The 24,286-nt window shown below is 42.5% G+C and overlaps 1 protein-coding gene and 1 long non-coding RNA gene across 2 annotated transcripts in view; one reads left to right on the top strand and one right to left on the bottom strand.

The window, feature by feature from the left end:
* Positions 1-24,286, bottom strand: part of LOC148316720 (uncharacterized) — a 55,779-nt gene that overhangs the window by 22,945 nt on the left and 8,548 nt on the right. The gene's annotated exons all lie outside the window — the stretch shown is intronic.
* The window catches only part of tmem121ab (transmembrane protein 121Ab), a 36,758-nt gene continuing 13,732 nt past the window's right edge, over positions 1,261-24,286 (top strand). Inside the window, exon 1 of the mRNA XM_088285408.1 lies at positions 1,261-1,479. The gene's annotated coding sequence lies outside the window, so the exon portion shown is untranslated. The remainder of the gene's footprint in view (positions 1,480-24,286) is intronic.

Genomic DNA, 24,286 nt, shown 5'->3' with positions numbered 1-24,286 from the left:
GTTGCCATGACACTGTTAACATGCCGACCTTAGCAATCAACTGCGCCCATCAAAACTGCGATTGCAGTTGATCGCCATTTCCGAAGGGGCAGCCACTTATGAGTCTGAAGCACTCAATTGTGAGCTTTTGACCTACGCGTACATAATGGGATTTTAATGTCTAATCGCATAACTCAACGTAGATTACATGAGTTAGTGTTGCATGCCAAATCACTCTTGTCCTCCATCCATCCATTTTATATAGCGCTTATCATAGCTGACCAAGGGTGAGAGGCAACCTGGACGGATCACAAATTGGAGCACGGACGGGGAATTAAACCAGCATGCATGAAAGGTGGAAATATAAACCACTACATTTCCAGTGAAGCAGCTCTGATGCCTCAACAGCGGGTAAAAGCTTGGTCCCATCGCATTATTTGGCTTAATAGAGCTTTTCGCTGGTGATGTCCGAGACTTCCGATAGTCTACCATGCACGCTGCCATTATTGGCGCTTTTCCTTCAGCCATTGTATACGGCAGTGGTGAGTCCATGTACACCAGACAGTCATTTATTTGAATGCATTTGAAATCTACGTTTTGGGAAAGTAACCGAAGCATGGGAAGAACATGCAATCCTCATAAACAGACTCATCAACAACAGATTTGCAAAATACGGCGAGCCCAAATCATGACATTTACATCTTTTTTTATGACTACCCCCAGGAGATGCTGTGATACTTGCAAACCCGCAGTCCCAAATTAATTACAACTGTCATTCTTTTGTCTAGTCCCTAATCCTTCCACCAGTGCTACTTACAGCCTACTGCCAATTTTGACGGCACATTCTCTCGCAAACTGTTGCTCCCTTCCTACAGCACATGGTGTCAAGGCAGAGGGGATGCTTGATCCAGATGGTTGCTCTCCCTATATAAACAAAGTAGCCATTAATCCACTGCTTTTCAGCAAAGAATGTGATGCTACTTTCTTGCATTGTCTATTTTACATGCAAGGGGGGTTGGATTTTGTAGGGTTTGGCACTGTTGCAATCAATTAGCTCAAATTGAATAATTCTTTATCACATCGTTGCCAAGAAGGCAAATGTCCTCTGTTGAGAGAGAGAGGGAACGAGAGAGAGTACGAGAAAGAGAGAGAGAGGGGACGAGAGAGAGAGGGGACGAGAGAGAGAGAGAGGGGACGAGAGAGAGTACGAGAAAGAGAGAGAGAGCGCGAGAGAGAGAGCGAGAGAGAGAAAGAGAGACAGAGAGAGAGAGAGAGATTTACGCAAAGCGGTTGACTGTAGTCTGCAGATTGGACTCGCCATGCATGTCTGAATTCTTTCGCGTCGGGCGCACGACCGAGAATGGGCCAATCTAAACCACGATACGATTAGCTTGGATTGTTTTGTTTTTTTATTTCATTTCACGCAACGGATTTACAAAGCTTCTCTTCTGAGCCTGCAATGAGATTCAACACTTTGGACAGACAAGTCGTCCATTGACGGTAAGCAAGCAAGAGTTCGTGTGCGGTTGTGTCATTGACAGATGAGGAGGAATAAAAAAAAAAAAAGAACACTGTTGAACATGTCATGACAGAAAAAAAATGGAAGTGCAGTAAAAAGCTGGTTTTATCATCGCTGTCACTTCCTACCGGCTGCAGTTTGCGACTCTTTCCGCTTCTCACTTTCTCCCTTGGTAATAAACGACGCGTTTATGCGCATTCAGCTTTTTATTTCTATTTTTTTTAACAATTCCCTTGTCGCGGGCTCAAAGTCTTGTTAAAGACAATTTCACTTGTAGTCGGCTTGTTTCCCTTTTCCTTGTCAGTTTTGTTATAATAGCAGCCGTTCGTTTTCGGCTCGTGCCTCCGGTGGGCAACGCGCTCGCGCCCGCGTCTGCGGACACGCGCACGCACACCGACAAGCACGGTCACCGGGAAAATATATGGCCGCGAGCACCAAACCACTCACACCAATAATATTTCAAAGTGACTGTCAGATAATGAGAAAGTCACCCTGGGTCCTCCTGTTACATAAAGTAGAATTAATGTGATACTTTTGACACTGACGTCAACAGGAAATCAGTAATGCATGGTTAGCGTCCAATTTGCTGTTAATCTTTTTTTTTTTTATAGTTAGCTAAAACGCAGCATCATTCATGTCATACCAATTTTAACTCATTCACTGCCAGCCCAGGTAAAATGAATATACTTTTGGCTTCTATATCCGTCCCTGGCAGCGAATGTTAAAAGATTATCTTTGAAATATTGTATCAATAAAATCATAATTTAATGACGCCAATAAGATTTTGCACAGAAAAGTAGAATATCTGCCAGTTCTGTGTAAATCTGATCTGTGTAAAGTCTGATAGTCTCCAGCTATGGATGGATGGATGTCCTGGCGTTGTGTCATTAGCATAAGAGAGCCTGAGAAATCGAAAATGTCACAGCTGCCTTGCCTTTTACACCAAACCCAGCAAAGGCGGGAAATTGCCAGCGGTGTGCTTTCAACACAGTGACACGGCATCCTGCAGCCAGATAAATACATGCCTGATGACATCGGCACAAATGTCTGGTGTGACGTACTTTAAGTGTCACTTTACTAGAAATGTAAGCGTCAAAACTTCTCACGCCTGTCCTAAACTAGTGGGATGCATTGTGGTCCATCATTCATTATATTGTTGAGCTCAGTACGTCTACAGTAAGAGTTTGAAAACATTGTTGTATAAGCTGTTACAAATGGTAAGTACTGAAAGATACACCAAAGCTTTTCGAAACGCAACGTTTATAAGTATTAGTAAAATATGGTGACTGCTATATCAGGACTTTCACACCATTTTAATTCTTACTAAACACAGTCCTTTAGCTGGGATTAAATGTTTGACCTCTTATTTACGATAGCTGAGCGCTGTGGCCACCCGCTATCCCTTCTCGCTGCCTCCATGCTTCGGTGCCGCAGCCGTTTTGCACTCACAAATTAATTCACGGTCTATGCAGAAAGAAAAATGCTCATGCCAGACTCGCTCTGGATAAGGGGTGACCCAATCCCACCCCCCCCCCCAACACTCTGGTGCCTTTAGCCTACAGCACTGTAACTGGCTTTGATAGCTCCGAATACACAGTCAACTCACCCTGACAGTGTAAACCCGCATGAAGTCTCGGATTTAACGGTGTCAATTTTAATGACGCTAATTAGGATTTTTGATTACATTGAACGCCTGATAACGCTCAGCTTGGCGTTAACTGTGTCTGATATGTCGACTCAAGCTGTGAGTGACAAGAATTTCGTGTAAATCATAGGGGGAGGGGGGGATGTTTCCACGGTGCTCCTCTCCAGTGTCCTTGAAAGAAATCCCATTTGGAAGCGCCAGTTTTCCCTCTGGGTGATTAAGCCCCGGGGCTCGACTGTATAGAGATTTCTCATTCATAATGTGTGGACGATGAGCCAAATGTAAATTAATCTATCATGCTCCATTTATTATCCGATAAACAGACAATGGATTTGAATACTGACCCTGCAGGGGTCAGGCCGCCCAATTGGCTACGCCTTTCTGCAGAGTTTGATCTACTTACAATGGAATCTTTTACCCCTCAGGGCATGTACTCCGAACTGTCTCATGCAATAAAAGATAAAATACTGTACTGAAGTCGCCTCTGCCGAATAGACATTGCCCAATCACTGGCGGAGCCGTCCACTTGAATAAATAAATACCTCACTCCAAATAAATAAATAAATACCTCACTCCAAATAAATAAATAAATAAAATAAATAATATATATATATAAATAAATAAAATATATATATATATAAATAAATAAATAAAATATATATATAAATAAATAAATAAATAAAAAAAAAATATATATATATATATAAATAAATAAATAAAAAAAAATATATATATATATATATATATATATAAATATAAATAAATAAATAAATAAATACCTCACTCCAAATAAATAAATAAATAAATAAATACCTCACTCCAAATAAATAAATTAAAAAAAAAAAAAATTATATATATATATATATATATATTCTGACATCTTCCTACTATCGATATCAGTTACAATGCAGAGGTTCTCAGTCTTCGAATTAATTAACATTTCAAAATAACAACCTTAAGGTCAGCCGCACATATCTTGGCATCCAAAACACTGCAGGCCAGTGTGCTTCCCAAAAAAAAATATTTTGCATTACACAGATCACAGACCGAGCTGCTTTTCATGATTGTGCACTTTGCATGCTTATTGCGCTGCGGATTGTGTTTCTGCATGCCTCAACTTCCATTTATGGGGCTCTTTAAAATTCAGCCTCGCCGCTAGAAACTCAATTAAATACACTATTGCTATAAATATATGAGCAGAAAGCCAGAGAGCTGACTGAAGTAGCGCACAGCCACTCAGCCCCCTCACCAATCATCCCGGGCTTCGACTCCACCCCCATCGCCGCCGCACAGTGACTGCTGGTCAATTTGAATGATCGGCTGAAGACAATGTGGGAGGCTGTCACGCAGGCCAAAGCCAACCACCCGCTTGAAAAGTACGTGCGCCGGGAACATCAAATGTGATTGTTCATTTGGAAAGCGCTTGTTGGCAGGGGCGAGACCAGCGAAATGAGAGCTCTTTGTCTTTTTCAGCATTACGCCTGCTCATGCCATATGCTGCAAAGTTGTTGGCTGACACTGTTGCACCGTATACAATTTGTACATACGATAGTTCATTTCAGCAGCGCTTTGCAGACATGTTGCAATCCGCCCTTTGCAAGGCTGTAATCTCCCTGACCTAATGGCTTCCACTCCAATCAATGGCCAAATGGCACAGCCAATCAATGACAGCCATACGATACAATAACGTGGGCCGAGAGAGACACGTGCGAAAGCAGCCTCCAGGCATCACACGGTGGAACTTCTCTGCAAATACTGTATACTCCTTAATTATAGATCACAAATGCTAAGACATGCATTATGGATTATGTTGTGATCTACTCTAAATGTGAGCATGGCATTTAGGGCAGAGGGGAATGAAACAGCAGCACTTTGCTCGCCTCTGTCAGAAAAGCAAACACACAAGACACTAAGTAAATGACATAGTGTTTGTGGACACGCTTAGATTGGGCAATCTCGGCACCAGACACCTGAAAGGTTTTACATAGACCAGGGGTGAAAATTTAATCAAATTCAAAATCGACATTGCAATGTAGATTATATTATGAAAAAAAAAATAATCAAACTAAAATGTCAGCCTCGAATAATAAAGCAAGTTTTTTTTTTCCTTTCGTCCCTTCCAAAGTGGCCCTTGGACCGGTAGCGGCCCGTGCCCCGCTGGTTGAGGACCACTGAGTTAAATGACAGCATATTTCAAGGTGATTTGATGCTGAAATGCAGCCAATTTTTAAGACGAGTCCTCTTTAACTAGATAGTCTGTTGAAATAAAAACGCAAGGAAAAGGTCAAACGTGCTCGAGTACATCAAAAATGGAAAGGTGCTTCGGGTAAATAAATTGTTGCTTAGGTGTTAAGTATCCAATAAAGCAGAGTTACAATATGTGGACGATTGCAAATCAAAGACCTAATCCCTTAATGTTGTTCGAGGAGAAAACAAAAGTGCCGTGGCGACTTTTGACTAATAACTGCCAGGTCGAATGAGACTACTCTGTTTTATGGTGTGATAAAAAATTGTCCCGTTTCCTCATCTTTTTTGACTGTGGGTGTTTTCTTGCCGCTAACTCAAAAGATGTGGTTTGCTTCTTAACGTGTTTTTTTTTTTTTTTTTTTTTTTTTTTTTTTTTAAATGTCATCACGACACACTTTTCCAAAGAAATCCATTGTGAAGTTTCACTTACAGAATACACGTTATAAGGGCCCATATAAGCATCCCAACACCACAAAAAAAAAACAAAAAAAAAACTGAGTGCCAGTGAAGGTGGATGTTCGTGAAATATTGTCGCCATTACAGCCCTCCTAGCAAGCAGTTATCGGGGGATACACAAGTGATGGGCGAATACATCAGCTCAAGTACCACAGTCGGGTCTGTGGTCAAAATATACGACGCTCCCGAGCAACATCTGTCCCACAGCTTAATGCCTTTGCTCCCAATTGGTGAAATGATGCTACTGATAAAAAAAAAATAAATAAAAGCCCCGCCCACCCACAAAAAAAAAAAAAAAATTCACGTCAATGACAAGTACTGTGTTGCTAACCAAAACAGCAGTAAAGAAACACGGCATGTAGTTCTGCCTGTTTAGTAACATCACCATAATAGTCCTCGTTTGCTTTAAACTCCAGTTTCACAACATAAATCACAATATACCAGCAACATTGTTTCATACTAAGCTGAAATGTGTTTGCGCCTATAAAAGCCTCTCCAAAATAAACACTCCTTGGACACTAGTGGCGGAAATCCTTTTTTTTTTTCCCCCATTCTTCTTATCCATCCATCGGTTCAACCATCCCTCAATGCGTTCAATCTATTAATATTAATCAAATCTGTGACATCATTTAAGGTTCCATCTGTAGGCAAAAGAAAGGCAGATTTCCTTACTCATCCATTCACATATTTACGCGTTCCATATTCAGCAATTTTCTCTCGTCCAAATCGCTCATCCACCATTTTACCAAGCAAAGCTTCCACTTATCCATCCATCCATGAATGAATCCATCAACCAACAGAAGCATTTATGAATCAATCATTCCTCCATTCCGGGAGGCTTCTATTTACCAGCTGAAGGCTGCATTTACCGCACGTGACAATCATCCGTAAATTCATCAAAGCATGCAGTCAATCGATTAATCCTTTCAAAGTCACTCATTCAGCCTCAATTCTGTTTGTTTGTTGCTCTGTCCATTCATTCATATTCACCCACACATCTTTTCAGCCACCACTCAATACATTTTTTTTTTATTGCTGCATTGATTATCCCTGCATCCATTATAAATCCATCAACCAAATATTGGATTTTTCACCCATGCATAAAACATCCTCCAATTTTATCCACCCGTTTAAAATCCATCAACCCGCTGACATATTCTTCCGTCTCCCATCCACGATTGATGCCTCTGTTAGCATTCCATCCGTGCATACGTCCATCCAATCACGTGTCCGACCATGCGACTTTTCAGTCACCCGTCCACCGACAGTTCAATCATCCTGTCATCCCCTCGCTGAGATCTCCTTCCATTCAATTGTCCAATGTCAATACTTTGATCGTTTCACCCGCACACCTCCTCGTGGGCATCCACCGGTGATCAGCCCCACCGTCGTTCCGTCGCCTAACAAACTTCACGATGGCTCCGTAGTCAATACTGACGGGGAACTGGGGACCTGATTTGACTGACTGAGGCCAGTTGGAATGAAAGTACTTAATCAAGTAGCGGGTGAGTAGAGGTAGTCCCAAGTCAGGGATCTGACCAGGAGGTTAGTGATGATTGCGTTGAAGGTTTGGGTCAATAGTTGGGTCGATAATGAGCACAATGACGTGGGGCTCCCGGTGTTGGAGGTGGAGGAGCCCGATGGGGAGTGTTGAGGCTTCAAAGATGGGTTACTCCAGGTACTTGGTGATTTTTGGGTGGATGCTGCTGGGCAGTAGTTCCTTTTTATTTATTTTTTTTATTATTTTTTTTTTAACAAGGATAATGGTGGCCGACTTGCGGCAGGCCAGGATGGTGGTCAGGGAAGCATAGGTGGCAGGAAACCCAACAGGCCCGTGTGCTTTCCTGAGGTTTACCCTGCTTTAAATGATGTTTTGTCCACTGGGTAGATATCATTATCGGACAAAAAAAGACTCCTATTGGACTACACGATTTTGTTCAAATTCACGTATGATCTTTGCTCTCGTCCCTTCAGCCTTATTCCGAATGAAAGTCATTTGACCCTTAGAAATGATTTGTAGTCATTCATGCGCATGTGTTTGCTTGATTTTCTGTCAATTTTACTTCTCAGCGCGACATTCACAGAAAAAAAAAAACTGGCGGGAAATGCTGAATCCTTCACAGCATCACATCGCAGCGAGATTCTTTTGACACGTAAACAGAAAATGTCTCAAGGCTCCGAATAAAGCGATGAGATGCAAATTGTCACATTCCAACATGCAACAACATCATGTCCATACATGGCACACGTAAGTTTCAAACACTTATGCGATTGTTTTGCAGTGGTTGCTAACGTCATGTTTAACAGAAGACAAAAACAAGTTATGATCCAGTCTATCAACTTTAACATGCCGTATCGCTTGGCTTTAGGTATGAACGGTGCAGTGTTATTTCATCATTGGAGCAGAATGCTTCCAAAAAAAAAAAAAAATGGATAACGGAGAACGTGCGCTCCTGTCCAGATGGTACTTAATACGGCGTATTGTGTGCCGGTCATGCGCGTGCATTTGTGCAAGTGTGCTGAGCATGTGTTCTGGTCTGATGGGCTTATGTCTGGACGTGCCTGCGTGCGTCCACGTGTCGGGCTTTTTTTTTTTTTTTTTTGTTTGCCCTCGATAGTACGTGTGTCATTAATTTGGGAGAAATTTGGCAGAGGCCGGCAAATAAAAGTGAGGTGCAATCTGGGACTTGTTGTAATAACGCTCACGATAAATTCAGAGCAATCTGTAAATCTGAATCCCGAGTTTGTATCCACGCAGTCATGCTTTAAATGGCTCCTAATTCAAGGTTATGGAAGATAAGGGAGCTTTCTGGCTCGGTATTTTGTAGTCATGGCAAGTACGGAACGGTGGTGAAATCTGAATACGAAATTTGATGCGGGGAGCGACAGGGAAAATGATCAAAATTGACCAAATTGCATATAAATGAAGATATTTTGCCGGGCAAAACACGGAATCATCAAACAGTGGTCCTCTTGAGCTGAGAGTTGAGGTTGGGAGTGGCTATTGCCTTGCTCAAGGGCACCTCGACATTCATAAGAAAGTAGATTCGCATCTAAGGCTACAGATTTTTTTTTTTTTTTCGGTCCGCATCGAGTGACCCTCCGTTGCAAGAGCCCAAATCCAATGTACTTCCGCCACCGTATTGTGTAACATGTTGATTATTTCTGCTTTGGGTTGAGCTTGCATGCAATTTTGCGTCTCCATATGCCGTCTGCAGTGATGTAGATGTTAATTAATGATGGCATGGTCCAATAAGTAAACAACTTTTGCTCTGCGTGTACAAATGCAACAATGTGACTTCTGCCGAGAGGGATACAAAAATAAATAAATAAACGCATTTTACTGTTGACTGTGTCTCACGCCGCTGATTTATTTTCAAATGGACCCACCAGATTGAAATTGATATTCAACAGAGGCAACGTCGACCGGATAATGTTTTCCCAGCAATGTTATGCAAGGTGTGTTTTAATTGCAGTGCCTGTAATTAAACTTGGCCCAGGGACTTAGACGTTGTGCTTGTCGACACTCGGCGTCGCCGCGCTCTACAAGCGAGGCCCTCGTAATTTAATTGCAGCGTAAACACACGCATGCGGCAGGCGGCAGAGACAACGAGCCAACCGACGCGTTTTGTTCCTCGCCGGCCTCGGCCAGAACGGCACAAATTCACCATCTTTGTGAGGCATATGAGGTGAGCTCTGCCATTGTAGGGCTTTTAACCCGCTCTGCAGGATTACCGCCCCGGTGCTCCGGCCTGAGCGGAGCAGTAACAATAGCGTAAATCAGCATCAATGTAGATCAAATGTGACAGCGGGGAAAGTCGGCGTCCCTCGGCCAGGCTGCAGCCACCACCAGTGGACTGATTTGTTCGCAGCGGAAGCCGCTTTCTGGGGAGACGCGCGTTCTGGGTGTTGAGAGGCAGAAACATCTGCTAGTGTGTCACCGCCTCTGGGCTGCCGAGGACTTGTCTCGCTCGCTCTCTCGCTCGCTCGCTCCTCATCCCCTTCCTCTCCTTTCAGCCCTCGCTCCCTATAACCTCACCTCACCTCCCTGTTTTGCCAATCTGTTCTTGCGGCACTTAAAAGCAACATCAACACGCACCCAGCAGTCACGTCGGCTTTAGATGTACCGCTCGTGTCCACAAAGTGGACGGGAATGTGTCAACACATAAATGTTGCCACACTTGTGTTTTTTTTTTTTTTTCTTGATTTCACTGATGTGCAGTTTCTCTGCATCTTCCTCTCACTATCCGTACTGCTTTTCAACTCAGCAAGGCGCTAATCGACGTACGGTAAGCCACTCAACTCTGCAATTAACCGGAAACCGAAAAAAAAGTGATAACGATGAAACAATTCACGCCTTGCCTGCCACATGAGGCCCTCAATCCAAGGCTGCGATCGTCAACACGCATTATTCCAAAAGCCAAGTTCAGTTTGCCGTATGGTGTGAATCAGTACGACTCCATCAGACTTGCGTTGTGTAACGGTAAAAAAGTAGGCCACATACATACTGATTTTTAACTTGACGCACTTTGCTCACTTGCAGTATATAAACAATCAATTAATAAGCATTGTTTCCAAATGGCAATTATGCGATGGCCAATCAATGAGCATGAGCGTTTCGAGCCTCATATTACACACATTGCTCCATGCGAGGACAATCGATAACCCCGACAAGAGCGATTGATTTTTTTTTTTTGGGTTGGATTATAAATAAGGGTGGAATATTGCTTGTTAATAAGTCACAACACATTATACCGATGCAGTCTTATTTGTAATTACAGTAAGTATTCTCCCGTACGGACTCATTAATTAGCATTGTCCAATCTTTTCGTAAAAAAGAATTTCCTTATATGGGAAACCACTACGGTACATGTCCTGTATGAACGTGCAAGTATGTGAAAAACAACGCAGTAGAGCACCAACTACCGTCAAGGATGATTTCCTGGATGTCAATTTTTCTCTGCCTTTAGTATCTGTGTTTGGTATCGGCAGCCTCAACAAATTAAATGAAATAAAATAAGGCGGGTATCGGCTTGATACCGATACCTGTATCGGTATTCGCCTATTCTCGTATCAATATTTGACGCGTGTGGATCAGTACCGTCACGAAAAAAAGATCGTTCGGCTTTTTATTCTCCCGTTATAGCAGTGCTGAACTCAATTGTACTGCTTGGTGTAAACATGACTCATAAGACATCAGACATGAACAGAGGCAAGCGTCTATTTCTTCTGATTCTTTTAAAGGCTCAGACCGGCCGTTTATGTGTGTGTTGTTCCTGGAACCGGAGATGAGACAGTGTTGGGCGCTTCATCTTTGTCCACACAGCTCTCTGGCAGTGTGACCGAAAGCTGCTGCCCCACAGTTTTAAGTCGGAGCCAGAGACACGGACTGCAGCCACCACCAAACCGGAAAGCTTCATCATCCAGCAAACATGCTCATTTATTCTGAGTTGGCTGCGGCATAAAGGGATTTACTCAAAGATGTGCAAAAGAAAGAAAAAACTTCTTTTTTTTTTCCCTTTGGACTTTGTTTTGGTGGCCTTGTTCGATTTCACTCGTTTCAAGTGATTTCTTTCTTCCAAATGTTTACGCTTAACGAAACCCGACCAGTTGAGTCCCAGAAGTATGATGTCTTTGAACGTTATTCTTACTCTCAGAAGATCAATATCGACTATGTTGTGCGTCCGTCTGTTCATAATGATTAAACTTTGTTGCAATAGATTTTCTTGCTTGCATCAACATCTCAGCGGAGACGTGAGGGAACAAGCGGCATCTGGCTCCCGCAGTAAATGCTGTCCGGACAAACGTTAAATCTCTTATGGCTCACAAAATTTTCTCTCATCCATAACAGAAAAGTGGCAGAACTCAATTGCTCAGATTCCCGATCGCAGCAGTCACTCACGGTGATGCGAGACGATTCAGAGTCAAACAAATATGAAGGGCAGCGAGTCGCACCACGGGAGCAGACCGACAACATTTTGTATAATGGCCGAACAAGCGCGCTGCTCGGTGGCTGTTTAGCCTTCTGAGACGGGCGACGCGAGTCAAAGTGGTCAGTCAGGCGAAGGCAGACTTGCTTCGGTGTGTTCGGCGAGTTTCACGAGATCTCTGTTGATAGCGGTGACAAGATACAAGGCGCACTACACACTTGAATGCACTGATAACATCACAAATACGTTGATATATATATATAGATATTTTTTTTTTAAACAGTACATCGTCACTGTCAATCAACTTCATATTTCACAAAATGCTACTATTGGTCAACATGTCTGTTATTTTGACACATTATTAATAGAGCCGGGTTGAAAAAAAAAATTCAATATCGATTTGAATCGGTTTTCCTTTTCATAGCACGATGTCGATTTCTAAAACCATATATCGATACTTTTAATAACTTTATCTCCATAAATTTACATGACTTGCGCTTGTCACTTTGGGAAAGTAACGTATCAAAACAATATGGCAGAAGCAGTGAAGTAAAAAAAAAAACCCCCAAAAAAACATGATTCATGTATATTTGAGTCAATTCTTAATGTAAATATGAATATTTTTACAAATGCACCTCGTTACAGCAAGAAGTTTGCACTAATCGCAGCATTGGTTCTTCTCAGAATTAAAATTGGTACTTGGTGTAATCGTCAAATGAAAATCCAATCAGGCCCTTGCAGATCAAATTGATTTTGTAAATTTGAATCGCTCCCCAGCTCTCATTATTAACCAATTTAAAGCGTTGGAAAACTGTACATGCAATCATAATGAAAAAGCATCACAGTTTTTCTAGAGTGAATTTTCAAAAGCTCTGTTTTTCATCCGCCCAAAGTCCATTTATGTGTCGACTAAAGGTCAACAACTGCCAGAATGGACCATAAAACAAAGCCTCAACCAGGTCAAATGATGACATTTTTATGCCATTTCCAATTAAATCCACCTTCAGCCAAGGTTGCTTTTTTAATTATTGCCAACAGCCATCATATGTAATCAGAAAAAACAAGCTCGTTATACATAAAGAAATTGCTTATTATATTCTTGTCCAATTGTCATCAGATAAGCATCGGGTTCGATAGAGCTATCGACTAAAAGGCCCAGGCTATCTAATTAAAATGTTTCGTTGTTTCCTCCGAAGTGATTTCACAGAAAGGTCAAGTTTACTTTTCCCTCGTTAAGATGGCAAATTATTTGTCAGCCATTTTGGCTCAAAGCGGCTCTCAAATCAAGATTCGCTTGATCCGGTGTTTCAGTTCAGGGACAAATGATCGCCAGAAATAATGAACCAAACAGGTGTCAAGATTTTTTATAGCAACAATTAGTCAACACTTCTGTCTTATTCGTAAGGATGGTGCGCTTTGGAGCGGCGTTTCCTTTGACTGACACAAAGAAAGCGCTCACATTGTCTCGCGTTTAGCTCGAAAACTGAAAAGGTTGCCGCTTAGAATCAGCTACCCCGGAATTTTTTTTTCTTCTTTGCTTTTGAGTGCTTTGACCTTTTCCTTAAACTATTACTACACACAACTGTTTTGCTGATATATTTGTAGGATGTCAATTGCTCGCTGTTGTAATTCCACTCATAACTGTTGCCGGACCACCTTGAGACCAAAGCGCTCATTCAATCACGACCACAAATGTCAAGTTAGTAATTGCGCCGCATTAACTTTCACTGCACTCGGAGTTCATTATTTGATTACAAACGAATGAAACGGAATTTCCCGCTCAAGTAAAACAATAAGTATCAATGACGAAAACGAATGGTGTACATGAACCTGAGTAAGAAAAAAAAATTAAAAATAAAAAAAAATTAAAAAATAAAAATATTATTATATATATATATATATATATATATATATACACATATATAATATACACATATATATATATATATATATATATATATATATATATATATAATATATATACTATATATTCATCTGACTCCATGCGAATGCAAAATTTGCCCAACTGTAATTTGGCTGCACATCCAAAGAAACAGTTGAATTATTTTCATGTTCATGAGATGCGAGGCAGACATGCCACGACCGTGCAATGTGCTGCCCGTTCATGCAATCCCGCAAAGCAAATTGTTCATTCAACTCGAAAGCCAAACACCAAATGGGCCCAATCAACCTTGACCACAAACGCCAGGTTAATAGTTGCGTAACATTTAATTTGACTGGTTTCAAATTTAAGCTCCCTTCCATGGTTGCCGTTTTGCCCTCAAGAGTCGCAGGTGAGCTGGAGCCTCTCCCAGCGGATTTCAGCTGACAGGCAGGGCGGACCACTCCTGGCTGGTTGACAACTCTAACAATAGTCGGGTTTAATATTTGATTAAAAGTGAGAATTTCAGACAGCAGACCAAACCAAAGTCATAATATGCATGAACGAGAGTGCGACAAAATTGACGAATGTAATCAAAACATCTGTGTAACTGGATTAGATGGCCTTTTTTTTTTTTATAAATGCTACTACTACAATGACTTTGCTGCCATCCATTTCGTTTATCCTCACTCGTGCCAGGGGTGACTTTGGAGCAAGAGTCAGCACACACCCATGATTGGTCATCAAATCTAACCATTGTTAAAATTTCACATGAATTTCTATCTCCAGTTGCACAATAAAAATGCACCGAAGACAAAATCATTAACATGCTTGAATGAGAGAGAGACAAACTGAACGGATATAATCAGTAAGTCTGTTAAATATATCTCCAAGGATTTGTCTCCATGCCAATGCATGAGTCGGCCAGTTTCAACATTCAGTTTGATTTGGCACGATATTATTGGCCGATGTATTCCCGGCAAAACAATTAGCAGACACAAATCGCTGAATGTCGTCAAAACTGCAGCACAGTGTTCTCGCTCCGATGGAGACTTTTGACTAATCACGGACAAACTTGTTCATCAATATCTCGTCTTAGCGCTAAAGCCCAGCTAAGACTCTTGTTCCGTTTCATCGGCACCGCCGTCAGATTTTCCATCCGTTCCGACTTCCATTGCGAAATTGGCTCTGTCTTTTCCTTCTTCCAGGTTAACAGGCTTGTCAGCTTCCGTGTCACAGCACGAGGCCCAAGGTGCCTCATATCATCCCCACGCCTGTCCATCCTCACTGCCCAGAGTTTATGGGGAAAAAAAAAATGAAAGCAGAGACGATAAAGTTCTCAGTGCGCGACAGTTTCTGCCCTGTGCACCGGAATGAGACCTTGTCTTGGTGTGTCAGAGCACCAGAGTGAGCGAGCCAGACTTGGTACGTCAGGCTGAAGTAAAACTCGAGTGAGATAAAAGGAGCAGGAAGAGGCTTAAAAGCCCGCCACCGCTGCAGGTGTGCGTCTGTGTGGGAACGATAGAACGCTTGTGTCGCTCATCGGCTTGCCGCTCACGACTGCGGTTAATTATTCACCGGGGTTGTGCTGCAGAGATGAACTGAGTGGCTCTGGGATAAAGGCACTGAAGGAGGACGATGAAATTATAAAACCTAATGATGGGACTCTGGCTGAATTGTAATTTCCTTAAATTGATTTTGAAGAGGTTCCCCGACCTAACTAACATGGACAGACGTTGAAAAAAGAGAGAGCGAGAGAGACACCGCAACTATCGTTGAACAGTTTCGAGCGCTTTATGCATCTCCCAAGAATTGATTTATCTCACAAACACTCTCAAACATACTGAAGCGCAGGGAGCACTAAAATGTTACATCTATTCGGAATCCTGCAAACTGAAAATTGTCTGAAAGAAAATCATTACACGCCCCCCCCCCCAAAAAGAAAAAACAAAAAAATAAATAAATCACATAGCAATGTGACCTTCTAATAAGGGCAAATCACTTGAAATTAAAAAGAAGTATCTCTTTCATCGCCATGGCAACCCCCGATAACCTACTTTGGAGGCGATATTGCCGGGAAAGGTCTCGTGCTGGTGTCAATACGGATTGCGCTGCTCAGAGTTTTGCCGTCACGCAGTAAAACGAATGGCAAAGTAAGCAAATCATTTTAGAGCATCATTTTACAAGAAGGTATTCTTGTTTTCTGTTTGACAGCAGGATAACTAAAAAAAAAAATGACTTCCACTAGCGATGGGAATACTAATCAGTTTATTGTGATTAATTAATTGTCAATTAGAATGACTAGGAATGAAATAAAGTATTTGATCCCTCATAAAAATCAATTTCAATGTTTTTGATTTTATCCCCTTCAACTCACAGATTAGCCGGCACCCACTAATTAGTCTTTGGATTCGCTGACAAATGGCAGCCAATAAACTAAAGTGACCCGTGTGCAAACCTGGTGACTCAACTATATTAAATGTTGAATTGCAAGTGGTTGCCAATAAAGTCTTCTTACAAGCGCGGGGGGTGCCCAAGTCCAGTCCTCCAGAGCGCCACTATCCAGCCTGTTTCACATTTTATGGTTTTGTATTCTCCCTGCCAATTATGAGGATTATCTAAAGAAACAAGAAAACCAAATTGGAAAACAGTGGCCATTTTACCCAGTTTAATGACATAAAAATTAAACCAGCCGTAATTTTGACTAATATCTTAAGAGTCGGCGCATGAGCTGATGAAGAATTCAGAACATTTGTTCTTGTGAGAGTCGAGTAGGAACACCCGTAAAAGTAGCTAAATACACTTTCAAAAGGCAATTTTTCAGCAGGCGTCAGCCCGGTGCTCAACGTGCACATCGCCATAGCAACCCACTTGACTAACGTCACGGACATGTTGCGCTTAGAACGATACATTCATCCAATTTGCTGTTTAATTGCTATTGCGCGCAATGCGCCACACGGAACTAAAATCCTACTCAGGATAGTAAGCATGAAGTCAAGGGAAAATTGACAGTCTGCCTTGCTCAAGGGTGACTGACAGACCGAATTTCAACCCAAACCAAGGTCCTTGTAGACCACAATAGCCTCGAAAACAATGCCCAAAGAACTAGTCTATTATGGATACTCCACTAACTACAATAAACTCCCACAATTCCAGGGAGATCGGGATTGAGCCCTGTGGGATCAATAACTATTACTGGAGCTTGGTTGGCCTTGAAGACCTTTTCTGCTTTTCTTCCTACCGTTAATTATGCTGCATCTGTTCAGTAGCACGCTGAAAAGCAGGCTACTTGAAATTAACACCAGTTTAAAAAAAAAAATAAGAATGAAAAAATAAATAAATTGCTTTTCAAATCTGTGATATAGAGTGAAGGTTCAGTGACGGCATAACATTTTCAGATCAAAAGTCATTTCAGGTTCACCCGGAGTAACCCAAAAATGTGTCCATCGCCTCGTAAATGGAGCCCATTACTCTTCATTCCAAGTCATCCTAAATTCTAATGAGAGCAGTCTCCTGCATCTCATGTCACTTCATTCTCTCTTCCCTGTCTATCTATCGCTTGTCCTCTGTGACCACCACGCCTCCTTGGCTATGCCTGTTACCCTGCTAAATGCGCAGCGGGCCGTGGAAAAGAGCAAAAGGCTCCGTGATTGGCAGAGATAAGGCTTCTAATTAGAGGCAGTGATTGGGAGTTGCGCAGGGCGCTTCGCTGGTAGGGCAGAGACGGGAGGAGACAGACGTATTCAGGGCGCCCAACCCCGCCGCAATTAGACACACATCTGCTATCAACGATCAGTTCGATGTCCTTACAACACACGTTCTGACGCATGTCGCCTGTCAATGTCATTCATTGTCCCCATTTTTCTTTGCTGGTACAGCCAGCTGACACGCCTGCTTATTGGTTCTGGAGATACTGCCGTTGCAGATGCTAACACACGCACACACACACACAGCAAGAGCGAGATAAAAGCTGCCCTAATATATGCATAGCGGGCAACACAAAAACAGAAAATGAGAGGTCGAGCAAATTTTTGGGATGACTGGGGAAGCATTGCTCCTCTTCAATGCAGTAGTTGGGGCCAAGGTGGGGCGCAACATTCCATTTTAGTCTTAATGCACTTTTTTGATAGCACAATAATTTTGTGTAACTCTGAAGAATCCCCGGCACTGTTTTTATTATATTTGCCTCATATAAATATATGCATGATTAGATTCGGACGCCGTTACATACATCGGCATAGATTTGTTTAATTTATGAGATAAAAGCACATGAAATAATGATGTCCTGTTGTTTATGCGGGCAATTAACATATTCACCGCAGGCGAGACAGTACCAGCACCCTGCAGAGATTTTACAGCCGGGGTGAAACGTCACATCATCTAAGCGCCAAGTTTTATTACTCTAATCTACTCGGCAGACGCAGCAGCCACTAGCATGTTCCAAATGGAATAATAGCACATTGTACTACATCAGAAGGCTCTTTGCTGCAGGGGGGGTTGTCGTTCCATCCACGCAATTTATGAGCTGATACTTCAACGGCCTAATTTAAGAGATGGTGGACTCATCATTTAGATAATCAACACTCCACAAGTAAAAGGCTGGCGAGCCCCGAGTCGCACGACTTCTGCTATCGGCTCCAGTCTTAAATCTGCAGGTCTCGTATTTGGCAAATGGCGGCGCTGCCGCGGAGGTCCGTGTGGGCTTTTTTTTTTGACAGTCGCACTAAAGAAGGCTTCAGTACGGAGACGCAGGGGAGTGCTTGCACATTGCCTATAAGCAAAGACATTGCTCAACTGAGGCAGCCACCGACGGGGAAATTTTGTCCGGCAGGCATAATCCATAGCCGTGAAACAGGCTAAGTGGTGTCTCTCCAAGGTGGCAGAATATTAATTGTAACCCCACTCTGTAATATTACACTCAACTTTCCGTCACGTATTAAGCATCTATTTTATCGGGCGAAATTAACGATCAATGTATTAGTTAATTATTTTTAATTATTTTTTTTTTATTTTAGACCGCACCCACACGAAGCAATTTGTACTCGGTGAATAAATGTAATTGACGATCATTCCATTTCACGGCACAATCACAGAAGCTGCGGCGCGAACTTCCTGTGTTGACCACATACAAAGATAGGACATCGTAAATAACGAACGTTTAACATTCAGCAGGACGGGGCAAAAATGGCGTCATGAATGCGCTAACGGAGGTGTGATAAAAGTGAATTTAGATAGACGCTCACACGTCGGATGCTACGCTAACACGGTTTGAAACATTAATGAAGGTTAATGTAACAGCTGCAACACTACTACATCACCCGCAAATACGTGTTCACAGTTCTGCTCGAGGAGCATAAATGGAAAACTGGTTGCACTACCAGATATTGTATGTAGAATTATATCCATTTAACTCTATTTAAAAAAAAAAATGTAATTATGGTTTATAAATCAATGAAGAAAATTAATTAATTAAAATGATTAATTCCATGTCATATAAGGGAAAAGTACGGTAAATATCGTCATTGGGTTGCACAGACCTATGCAGAAACAACTTCTGAATTAATATTGCACTGGTTTCACGTACACGTTCCGATTCAGATCGCTTGTCCTTTCTATCTCGCTGTGTAAACATGAAAAGCGTGAGCTCGGCCTTGACAACATGACCCTGAGGGAGATGTGAACCACAATCGGCCGGCATAATACCGGTAGAAGATTGTTGGAAGGGAGGAAGGCTCAGCAGCCATATCCTCCTTAACGCAGGGAAGAGAAAAGCAGGGCGGCTGAGATGCGGAGGAAGGAGTGGGAGCGTATGGAGGGAGGGAAGGAAAAATGGGTACTACGCATTTACGACAGCAAGAAAAGCGAGAGGAAAAAGAAAGGAAATATGTATTCCAATCGTCGGCGCGTTGATTTCTATCGCCCTAGTATAGCTGCAGAGTGAGACGTCTTTTGGACATTATCGGGCATACGCCTCCCTCGAGATGGCACAGCAAAAGCAAAACTGAGGCGCGGCAAATAATGCATTCCACCAATGAAAGAAAATAATAAATAAATAAATCTATGACTCTTTTTTTTTGTCGAAGTCTCAAAAACATGCGAGGCAATTTGGGGGCTTTTGGGTTAGCTTTGCACTCTTATTTTCATTTGATTTTTCCACATCCTGACTGATCGTGTGCCTGATTGCAGTGACCACGTTGACATGGTGACACGAGCATGAGTCATCCCGGACGTATTTACACCAGAAGGTCCTTTTGCGCTTTCAAACGGCGCAATGCAGAAAATGTGAATGGCTGGTTCTTCTAATTGGAACGCCTGAATGTTTTTGCAGTTTGAAGCCAGCCTTTCCACGACTTTCCTCAGCCCCCTGTCAAGACGCATTTTATGTTTCCATCTTTTTTGGTAGCACTTGTGTTATTAAAGCATTGCTTCAGGGAGGCAGAGGCACTGGAGTCTCATGGAATCGGTTACCGCGGGACAGAGTGAAGGCTCGCTATTTATGAATTGGCCTTTTAACTGGAAAAGGAAAGATGCACTGCTCAATGTCCTCGGCTTCGTTTCTCAACGCATCCCCAGTCTGCATTAGCATTTGTGCACGCGTGCGTGCGTGTTTGTATGATGAAAGCGAGCTGGTGAGGGATAGCAGAGGAGCGCCGAATTATTTATGACCGCGGTGCACTATAATTAGCAAAAACTAAATTGCGTGTCAACATGGACGGCAGTTAATTCCGGCCCTGCTGCTGTCAAGCGTTATTACAAATGTTGGGGGTACTACAGCAGAAACTAACCATGTTGGTCAAGGGAAAAGAAAATAAGATTGCCCAATGGGAGGCCAGGCCCTAAATATATTAGACCTAATTGAGAGAAACTAAAGCATATATAAACTCATAGTGGCATTGTGAGCGGGGAGAGCTCATTATCAACACGGCTTTTCATGCATTTGCAACCCAGTATATGCATATGAGGTATCGTGCTTTCATTAATGACCCCACTCCCCCAGAAAAATAGATTAAAGAGAAAAAAAAATGACCTAGTTATTCAAATCAGTGGTCCCCAATCACCGGCTCGCGGCCCGGTCCAAATTGGCCTGCGGACTGGTACAGGTGAAAGGCCGCACGGATGAAAAAAAACTAAAAATCTTGCAGTGCTTCAGGTGTATTTATCATTCGAGGCAGGAAAAAAAAATAAATAAAAAAATATTTTACCTTCGGACTCTTGACGCATGTCAAGATGCTAATTGTCTCGGTTTCATTAAGCTAATTTAAATGACCTATATAAAGAAGGATTTTTATGAGATACAGGTCGTCTGTTTCAAGTTGCAATGATGCATTATAGTAAATTTTTAGAGCATCGGTGTCCAACCAATGTCCTCGAGGGCTTCTATCCAGCATGTTTTAGATGTTTCCCTCCTCCAACACATTTGATTCAAACGATCAGGCTTGTCAGAGCTTGCTGATGAGCCGATCATTTCAATCAGGTGTCTTGGAGGACGAAGACACATGCCGAGTAGGAGCCCTCGAGGACCAAGTTGGACACCCTTCTACTGCGTAGCAACAGCTTGAAAGAGTATTTGAAGGGAGGGGGGGCACTTGGGAAGGGAAGATAATGTTCCAAGAATAAAGTAAGAAGTCCAATTGTGCCTTTCATTGTTAATCAACGGGGGGGGAGACTACAGCTCAGCCGTTACGCAAATGAGATAAACAGACAACCATAAGTTGGGCATTCATTTAATGAATGATGTAATTTTTCATGAAAATAATTTAATTCTCGTAATGGCGCCTCAGCAGTCCTGAATGTGTTACTAGTTTGAAAGGCATAAATTAACTGCTGTTCATTAGCGGGACCCATCTGCTTGCGAAGCCTTTCTGGGACTCTTTAAATCAGACAAGTTGATGTGCTATTAGTCAATACTCAGGCTATAGATCGTATTCAAGATTGCGATCTGACATCCTGGTGAGGCGAATGTGCTATTATAGAAGTGTTGGATGTACACCGGTGACCGGACTGTGTTGCAAATTAGCACGTTAATTACTTGCAGCGGGTAAGCTATGAAGAGATTCCACAAAGTGACACCTGTGACATAATTAGCACTCAGTATGAAAAGTACGCCGAGTGAAATAGCCAAGCCTTAATTGTGACTAAATGACATAACTAAAGACGTAACTGTCTGGTACAAGGGTGGGCAACTCCGGTCCTCGAGGACGGCTATCCTGCATGTAGTAGACGTTTCACAATGTAAACACACCTGATTCAAATTCACACTCTCTCCCTCTCCCTCTCCCTGGCAGAAGCCTGAAGTGATGACAATTTAATGACAAATCAAAGAAAATGGAAATCATGAGTGCTTTTATTGTCAGACCTAATGGACCTGCACACCTGATTTCTGACTAAATGTTTTTTTTTTGTTGGCCGGAGATGTACAAGGACTAAAATAGGTTTTTCAAGCAAGTCTGCGTGCTACATTCATGAAAGTCAGTCTCTATTCATACTGTCTGGGGAAAATGGTAATATGCCAGACGGGCCAATTTTCTAACATATTGGACTTTTATGGAAAATATTTTTAAAATATTCTTTGCCGTTTGGAATTTTTTTCAAGCGACATTCTTGCACACAGTGGCTGAATAGGCTCATGCCTTTGCAGTGGTCTGCCCTTTGAGCTGTTATGACAAATTGATTGGCTGCAAGTCAGAGTCAAAGCGCCAGAACCCTTTTTAAGGTGTGACAGCGGATGAACACATATTTTTTGCTCCAAAATGCCAATTTCCACTGCTGACTTTTCTTTTCACAGGTAGCAAAAGCCTGCAATACTTTACTCCCGGGCGCGAAATGAACAAAATGGTGAGCGACGGTGCACCGCAAAATAATTTGATGACATCTCAAAAAATATCAAAATCAGACAACAGGAAGGCTGACAGAATCCAACATGCACTCTCGAGGAACCCTGATAAGGGTGTACAACTGAACCACTGGGTCAGTTTTCACAGTATCGCGGTCACAAACAATCAGCCATCCAACATGGAAAGCTCCGCCTCCCATTCCCCAGTATGCTGGTTAGCCAGAGAGGCACATTCAGCCTGATTTCTCTTGGCACTTCGAAGAATTGCAGCAAGAAACCATTTGTTTGCCGGCCCATCAGGCTTTGTTACATTCCCGCACTGAGCAAAGGGGGAGGCTGTGCTGGGATCATGGGAGATGGCAGCCAGCCAGGCCTCATTGTTCGCAAGCAAGTTTGCAAATGGAATAGAATGATTTATTTCTTGCATTGTCAAGCTACTGTTGTTGTTGTTGTTTTACAGTGTTGCTCTCAAGGCATATTTCTATACGTTGTTCGCAAGAACAGAATACATCAATATTTTCCGTATTCTTTCCATAAATTAAACAAGAACTACTTGTTTTGCTTGGTTGCGCAGTCGAGCATTGCTTAGCAAATCTGCATCGCAGTTCTGAAGTTCTGGGTGGGAATCTCAGCTCACCAAGACAAGATATAGTCCTCAATTGACCTCGTGTGGAATGTGGGAGAAAACCGACCAGTATGGGGAGAACATGCAGACTCCAGACAGGGAGGCTGAAGTTGAGATTTAAAATCGAAACCACGGAACACTGGGCTCACCGTACTACCATTCAATAAATATGAAATACTCATCAGATGGGACCCGCCCATCAAGATCTTGCAACTCTAGGACCCTTGATTTCTCCGTGCCCTATCATTCCTTCTCAGCCAATCCAGAAGCTTGCAGTTTCAGCCTCCTCCACCAAAATCCTTGAATGCCCTCTTCATCTTTAGCCCAGTTCCTCCCACGTTCCTCGGGAGGCACTGGATGGAATATCCAATGAACCCTCGGCTGCCAACCTCCACTGAGAATGTTTCAGATTCACTTGTCTGGTTAGCTGAGACATTTCTGTTATTTCTGACCTGAAATTGCTGACGATCAAGGTCCACTGTTATGTTCCAGACGCATTCAAGTCTGAGCGGTGATCCTCAGGGCAATGTTTTAAGCCCATGCTCTTTGTCCAACTAAAGTACGTCCGCAATATTTGGTTGTTCCACCAACTGTGACCCAAAGCCGTTTCGCATCTGGACAGCATGTGCTGCAGGGTTTGAGTTTGGAGCTTTGAGGACTTTGTAGTTATTGCTCCTCAACAGACCAGAGATCCAAAGGATGTGATAGGATGCCCCAACAAGCCGAACCTGACTTCCTGACTGGGGGCATCTTCCAAACCACTTGATCGCCCTGTTAATTAATGATTCCCAGGTTGTCCAATCATCACTTCTGAAAATGGACGGCTGAACGATGCAATGTTACATTTCCAAATAACCACATTTCCCTCACCCAACTCCATCGCGTCTGCGATGCCCTTGCGGGGAAGTCAGTAAAGCATTCAATTTTATTTCCGTTTATTGGATGCTTCCTCGAGCCTCTGACCATGTTTTGTCTGTGTTAAACTTTACACCTGTAGGCTGTAGAGAGAGAGAGAGAAAAAAATGACTGCTTCTTTTAAACTTGAAGCCTCCCAGAATTTGGTATCTGTTCAAGAGGGCGAAAATAATTGGAAACGGCGTCATATTTATACTGCGCAGCATTTTCCGAGTTGAGTCCACACAGCCTAAAACGATTGCCGAGACGTTTGAC

This window comes from Idiotropiscis lumnitzeri, chromosome 21 (assembly GCF_059441095.1).
Source record: "Idiotropiscis lumnitzeri isolate Australia: NSW breed Sydney's pygmy pipehorse chromosome 21, RoL_Ilum_1.0, whole genome shotgun sequence".
Classification (NCBI taxonomy): Eukaryota; Metazoa; Chordata; class Actinopteri; order Syngnathiformes; family Syngnathidae; genus Idiotropiscis; species Idiotropiscis lumnitzeri.
The sequence above is the reverse complement of the archived record's forward strand: the minus strand, read 5'-3'. Positions and strand labels throughout refer to the sequence as shown.